Source organism: Marmota marmota, unplaced genomic scaffold (genome assembly GCF_001458135.2).
Source record: "Marmota marmota marmota unplaced genomic scaffold, marMar, whole genome shotgun sequence".
Lineage (NCBI taxonomy): Eukaryota > Metazoa > Chordata > Mammalia > Rodentia > Sciuridae > Marmota > Marmota marmota.
The window spans coordinates 10,178,124-10,185,806 of NW_025999968.1; the positions used below are offsets into that span (position 1 = coordinate 10,178,124).

General features: G+C 36.0%; 1 pseudogene across 1 annotated transcript; it reads left to right on the forward strand.

Annotated features, from left to right (window-relative positions):
• Positions 1–4,619: 4,619 nt before the first annotated feature.
• Positions 4,620–5,025, forward strand: LOC107136192 (annotated as a pseudogene). The gene has a single exon (XR_001502649.2). The product of XR_001502649.2 is annotated as a 60S ribosomal protein L27a-like (transcript).
• The last annotated feature ends 2,658 nt before the right edge of the window (positions 5,026–7,683 follow it).

Genomic DNA, 7,683 nt, shown 5'->3' on the forward strand with positions numbered 1-7,683 from the left:
TTTTTTTTTTAGCCATCATTGCCAGAATTCCTATCTTCATCCCAGTGCCAGTGAAGACAAAGATAAAACCAAACTACAGCTTCTACAATAGCTATTACAACAAATTGTATAAACTGATGCATCAATGAATAATAACTCAACAAGTGATGCTCAATCAAGGAGTCGATTTACTTTGGGAGGAAATGGACATATTGATGATTCCTCTGCTTTGAACTGCTTCAAGAACTTGCCTGGACTATGTATCACTTGTATGCATTGTGAACTATCTGTTGGTGCAGCGAATTGTGGTAGTGCTGGGGCACCTTTGCTGATGGTGTCATCGGTGGTATAATTTTTCCAAAAGGAACGTCATTTGGCTTGGTGTCGTGGCATTTTGAATCCCCCTCCCTTCTGCTTGTGATGGTCTAAAATTTGGGGGCCAACAGAGGTGAGGCTAAGAACCACACCCCCCACTGGCACCAAGGCCAAATTTGGGGGCCAACAGAGGTGAGGCAAAGAACCTCACTTCCCCACTGGTGCAAAGGCCTATCCACAAGTATGGCTGTATGCTGGACCGGTAGTCAGTGACGGGTAAGATCCAATTGCAATGTTACCAACCTAAGACAGGAGGCTGACACCTTGAGGTCAGCTCATCCGATGACGGGGAAGGACCATATGTAGTATTGGACAACCTAAGACAGGCACGGTCCCTAAGCCACATGCTTGTTGTTTAATTAAACAGAAGGGGGAAGATTTTGAGAGCCACAGCCGAGTGGTGGCGGGGTGGTGCCTGGCATTTTGCTGGAGGGAGTGGTTGAGAGGTGAAGCCAGGGAGCCATTGGGATGATGATAATTAAGTTAAGCTGTGTATAATTGCTGTGACTGGATGATGCTGGATTGGGGCAGGCTGTGTATTCAGTTGTATATGGACCCCTGCTGTCTGGCAATAGGACTGCTGCTGCTGCCTGGGAGCCCGCTACTTTTGAGTTCTTGCAGGAGTTCCAGTTGATTTCTTGCGGAGCCCAGTTGAGGGCGGAGAGAGTTCCAGGGGAGTGCTGGTGGAATTCGGGCAATAAAGGAGTTCCTGTTTGAACCTACAAGTGCCTCGTGGTGGCTCGGTTATTTGTGCCCAGCCAGACTGCAGCAGTGGGATCCCTGTCTCAGTCAAGAACTCTCACTGCTTCCTGGCTGGAGATTTAATCAATTTGCTCCTATGTACACTATAATCCACAACCCTTACTAGACTAAGCCAATATAGGTTCCTTCTCTTTAAACTTCCCAAACTGTGGATTAAATAATCCTTTTCTCTTTATAAGTTAGTTGCCTCAGATATTTTGTTGTAGCAATAATGCAGCTGATTAATACACAAGGTATTCTATTACATTCTTTTACCTTCAAGACAACCCTGTCAAGAAGTGTTAAAATTTTTTTAAATGGAGAGAACTGAGGTCAGGGAGATAACTTTTACCTTCCAGAAAATATGAATTTTTAAAAAGCAGGAGCATGTTTTCAGGAGTGATAGAAGTTGGGTGACTAACATTTCATCAGAACAGAGCATAGAGATTCAAACTAGGAGGTTTTTTAGGATCATATCAGTAGAAAAGTAGAGGACCTAGGATCCAAGCAACCTGGTGGTGATCCTGGATAGAATGTCTTTTCATCTTTGTTCCATTTGATTACTGCAATCTTAGGATGTAATGGCCATTAATTTATTGCTTATTTTTTAAAAGTTACTTGAGATATAGTTGACATATAGTAAACTGCCCATATCAGAAGTATATATAATTTGTTAAGTTTTGACATAAGTATACACTTATGAAACTATCACCACAATCAAGAATTACATTTATTGTCTTTTTCTAATTATCTTTTGTGTTCTGCATAATAATTCATTCCTATCCCTTTCTGCACCTTCTCTGTTCTCAGGCAACCACTCATCCGTTCTCAGTCAATACAAATAAGTTTACATTTCCTAAAAATTTTTACAAATGAAATCATACAGCATACATTATGGTTTGGATGTATGGTGTCCCCTAAAAGTTCATGTGTGAGACAATGCAAGGTTTGGAGGAGAAATGATTGTATTATAGCCTCAACTTCATCAATGCATTAATGCCTGATGGGATTAACTAAGTGGTGACTGGGTGGGGTGTGGCTGGAGGAAGTGGTTCATTAGGGCATGACTATGGGGTATATATTTTGTTTCTGGAGAGGAGATTCTCTCTCTCTGATTCTTGATCATCATGTGTGCCAGTTTCCTCTGATACACTCTTCCGCCATGATGTCCTGTCTCACTCTGAGCCCCGAGGAATGGAGCCTGCTGCTTATGAATTGAGACCTCTGAATTTGTGAGCCCCTAAATAAACTTTTCTTCTCTAAAGTTGTTCTGGTTGGGTATTCTAGTCAGAGCATTGAAAAAGCTGGCTAAAACAGTATATATTCATTTTTGTCTTAATTCTTTAAATCAACGTAATTGAAGTTCATCCAAATAGTTGCATTATGAAATGTTCATTCTTTTTATTGTGTATTCACTTACCTGTGAAGGTATTTTTAGATTATCCAACTTGGGGATGACAGAAATACTCTTCCTATGAACTTTCATATACAGGCACTGTAAGGCCATATGTTTACAGTTCTCTTGGATAAATGCCTCGGAGTGGAATGGCTTGAGCCATACAAAAGATGTAATGCTTAACTTTTTATTTTATTCCAAATAGTTTTGGAATTTTGTATTCCAACATATCATTTTATATTTCAAAAGCAGTATATACATATCTTGTTTTGTCATGATTTGCATAGTTTTTTTTTTATTTGAAGTTTTGTTGCAACCCTGTGTTGAGCAAATCTTGGTGCCAATTTTTCAACATGTGCTTACCTCATGTCTCTGTGTCACACTTTTGTAATTCTCTTACTATTTAAATTTTTTAAATTGTACCCAATATAGTAATCTGTGATCAGTGATGTTGTTACTATAATTATTTTAGGGTATCACAAGCTGAACCTTAGTCTCGCTGCCTCTCTTTAGGCCTTCCTATTCCCTGAGACACAATACCATTGAGACTAGGCCAATTAATAGCCCTAAAATGGCCTCTAAGTTTTCAAGCAGAAGGGGCAGTTGAATGTCTCTTACTTTAAATCAAAAGCAAATCTACGCTTAGTTAAGAAGGTATGTTGAAAAATGAGATAGGAGAAAAGCTGTTTCTTGCACCAAATAGCCAAGTTATGAACATAAGGAAAAATTCTTGAAGAAAATTAAAAGTGCTATACTAGTGAATACACAATCAGAAAGTGAAACAACCTTATTGCTGATGTGGAGAAAGTTTTAGTGTTTGGAAAGAGACCAAATCAGCCACAATATTCCCTTAAACCAAAACCTAATTCAGAACGAGGTCCTATATCTCTTCAATTCTATGAAGTCTGAGAGAGGTGACAAGTTGCAAAATAAAGTTTGAATCTAGCAGAAGTTGTTTATCAAGGTTTAAAGAAAAAAAAAGCTTTCTTTATAACATAAAAGTGCGAGGGGAAGAAGCAAGTGCTCATGTAGAAGCTCCAGCAAGTTTTCCAGAAGATTTAGCTAAGGTGATTAATGAAGATAAATGGCCACACTAAATGACAGATATTCAATGCAGAGGAAACAACTTTACTTTGAAATAAGAAATCATTTGGGACTTTCATAGTTAAAGAGAAGTCAGTGCCTGGCTTCACAGCTTCAACGGACAGGCTGACTCTCTTTTTAAGGGCTAATGCATCTGGTAACTTAAGTTGAAGCCAATGCTCATTTCCGATTTAGAAAATATTAGGGAATTTAAGAATTATAATAAATCTATTCTGCCTGTACTCTATAAATGGAACAAAGAAGCTTGGATGACAACACATCTGTTTATAATATGGTTTTCTGAATATTTTAAGCCCAATGTTGAAACCTAATGCTCAGAAAAAGATTTATTTCAAAATATTACTGTTCACTGATAATGTACCAAGATCTCTGAAGATGTACAATGGGATTAATGTTATTTTCATGCCTTCTAATACATCCTTCATTTGGCAGCTCATGGAACAGAAAATCATTTAAACTTTGAGGCCTTATTGTTTAAGAAATAACTTTTTATAAGGCTATAACTGCCCTGCATAGTGATTCCTTTGATGAATCTGGGCAAAGTGAATTGAAAACTTTCTGGAAAGGATTCACAGAAGTATTTGTGAGGGCTGGGGATGTTGTTCAGTAATAAAGAACTTGTTTAGCATGTGCAAGGCCCTGAGTTTGATCTTCAGCAACACACACACAAGCAAATTATGATTTGTGAGAGGAAGTCAAAATATCAACATTAACAGGAATCTGGAACAAGTTGACTGTAATGCTCATATATGAATCAAAAGGATTCAAGACATCAGTGGAGGAAGTAACTGCAGATGTGGTAGAAATAGGAAGAGAACTAGAATTAAAAGTGGAGTCTGAACATTTTTATTAAGGTGTTGTGATCTCATGAAAAGACTTTAGTGGATGGGAAGTTGCTTCCTGTGGATGAGAAAATAAAGTGGTCTCCTGAAATGAAATCTACTCCAGGTAAAGATGCTGTGAACTTTGTTGAAATGACTATACAGAATTTACAAAATTACAAAATTTCCTCTAGGTAGCCGACATGTCATCCAGACTAAGGAAGACTTGGAAACTTCAGGGCCATGTGAGCCATGGCCATGGCCACATAATGCGGGTGGCATGCATCACCACAGGATTCACTTTGACAAATATCACCCAGGTTACTTTGGGAAAGTTGGTATGAGGCATTACCACTTAAAGAGGAACCAGAGCTTCTGCCCAACTGTCAACCTTGATAAATTGTGGATGTTGGTCAGTGAACAGACATGAGTGAATGCTGCTCCCATAATTGATGTAGTGCAATCAGGTTACTACAAAGTTTTGGGAAACAGAAAGCTCCCAAAGCAGCTGTCATTGTGAAGGCCAAATTCTTCAGCAGAAGAGATGAGGAGAAGATTAAGGGTGTTAGGGATGCCTGTGTTCTGGTGGCTTAAAGCCACATGGAGCTCTGGAGGTTCATTAAATGCCAACAAATATTTTTCAAAAAAAAAAACCTTAGTTGATATACAGTGGTGGGTTTGAGAAGACTGACTCAATTTTGAAAGTTCTGAGTAAAGTGCTACCAAACAGCATTTACATGTTACAAAGAAATTTTCAATAACATTTTCACAACAAAATATCAATGTGGAAAACTTCAATGTTGTCTTATTTTAAGAAATTGAATGGTTATGCAAATCATCAGCAATGACCACCCTAGTCGTTCAGCAGCAACTGACAGTGAAGTAAGATTCTCTACCAGGAAAAGGAATACAAGTCAAAGGGTGAGACAATCATTGACATCTTTTATTTTTTTTAAAGAGAGAGAGAGAGAGAGAGAGAGAGAGAGAATTTTAATATTTATTTTTTAGTTTTCAGGGGACACAACATCTTTGTATGTGGTGCTGAGGATTGAACCCGGGCTGCACACATGCCAGGCAAGCACGCTACTGCTTGAGCCACATCCCCAGCCCCATTGACATCTTTTAAAACAAAGGTACATACATTATTTTTATCAAAATAATATTGCACTTAATAAACTATAGTTTGGTATAAATATAACTTCTATGTGCACTGGATCCAAAGAAATTATGATTTACTTTAATGTGATAATTAGCTTTATTGTAGTGATTTGGAACCAAACTCACAATCTCTGAGGTACACTTGTATGTGTATGTGTTTGTGTGTGTGTGTATGAGTGTCCCTTATTCTCCACATACTCAGCCAACACTTGGTGTCTTCAGTCTTCTTAATTTTAGACTTTCTAATAAATGTATAGTAGTACCTCACTATTTTAGATTTGCATTTTCCTGATGACTAATGATGTTGAGAGTCTTTTCATGAACTTATTTAGAATGTATATTCCTTTGGTGAAGCTTCTGAACTAATTTTGTCTCCCTCCTACTGAATTGTTTTTGTATTACTACATTATGAGAGTTCTCTATACATAATTCAATCAAAAATTTATATGATTGGCAAATATTTTCTGTCTTATGAGTCTATTTATAGCATCTTAAAAGAGCAGAAACTCTTACTTTGGATGAAGTCCAATCCATCTATTTCTCCTTTAGTGGTTTATGCTTTGAATGTTGTACCTAAAATTGTATCTTTTACCTATCACAAAGTCACAAAAGCTTTGTTTGAGTCTATATATTTTAGTTTTAAATGTTACATTGAGGTCTATGATGCAGCCACAGGGTATTGAGCAGTTTCTTTTGCTTTTATTTGAAAAGTCTCCTTTCTCCACCCAATTCTCTTTAAATTTTATAAAATATCAGTTGTATATATATGCATGGATTTACTTATGGAATCTCTATTCTGTTCTCATTCATATATTTTTCCATGTACAATTACTGTCTTGATTATTGTAGCTTTAAAATTAGCAAAGTCAAATAGTGGAATTTCCTCATCTTTTAAGTTCATTGTTAATGCTGTTTTGGCTATTTTAAGTGCTTTAAATTTTTAAATGAACTTTAGAATCAGCTTGTTCAATTTCTATATATAAAGAAAGGCTTCTTGGGATTTTGAGATTGTCTTAATCAATTTTGGAAGAAATGATATCTTAGCAATATTGAATGTTTCAATCCATGCAAGTGTATTTTTCTCCACATATTTAGGTCTTAAGTTCTTTCAGCAATGTTTGTAGTTTTTATTATAAAGATGTTGCCTATCTTTGTTAGGCTTGTTACTGAATATTTCATATATTCTCAATGTTATTATAAACGTATTTATTGCTTTCAAATTTTAATGTGTAATTTCTTATTATTATTACACAGAAACATAATAGATTTTCATGTAGTAATATTGTATCTTCAAATTTAATAAGCACAGTTTTTTTAGATTCCTTCAGACTTTCTACAAAAATAATAATTTCATGTCTGGATAAAGAATAATTTACCTCTTTCTTTTGAAACTGGGCTTTTCATTTATTTTTTTCTTGCCTTATTTCATTGACTAGAACATTTAATACAATATTGAATAGCAATAGTGAGAGCTGGCATCCTTGCCAAATGAATATAGGGAAAAAGCATTTCATTTTTCACCATTAAGTGGTAGTTGTAGGTTGTTTTTTCTGTTTATTTTTTAAAAATACATGGCCTTTATGACATTGAATAAGTTTCTTTGTATTGTTTTTTTTTAAATCAGAAACTGATGTAGGCTTTATTAAATGCTTCTTCTACATTTGTTAGGATGAATCAGATATTTTTTCTTTAGTCTGTTAATATAATGAATTACATTGATTTTAAAATGCTAATTCAACCTTATATTCTTGAGATAAACCTCATATGATCATGATGCACTATCCTTTTTATGTACTATTGAATTCAACTTTTCAAAATGTTGTTAAGACCTTATGTTGGTCATAATATTAACTCAAAATGCACCTGAGACCTAAAAGAAAATCCAAAAGCATAAAACTAGATCAGAGTAAAATAAATCTCAATGACCTTGAGTATGGTGATGATTTTTCAAGTATAAAACCAAATGCATGATCCATGAAAAAAAAAATAATAAAAATGAAAAATTTCAACTCCATAAAAGACAACTGTCAAAAGAATGAGAAGAGAGATCCGCCGCCTGCGCCTGCAAGGTAGGCAGACCTGCAACAGACCAGCGGATCGGGCCCAGGA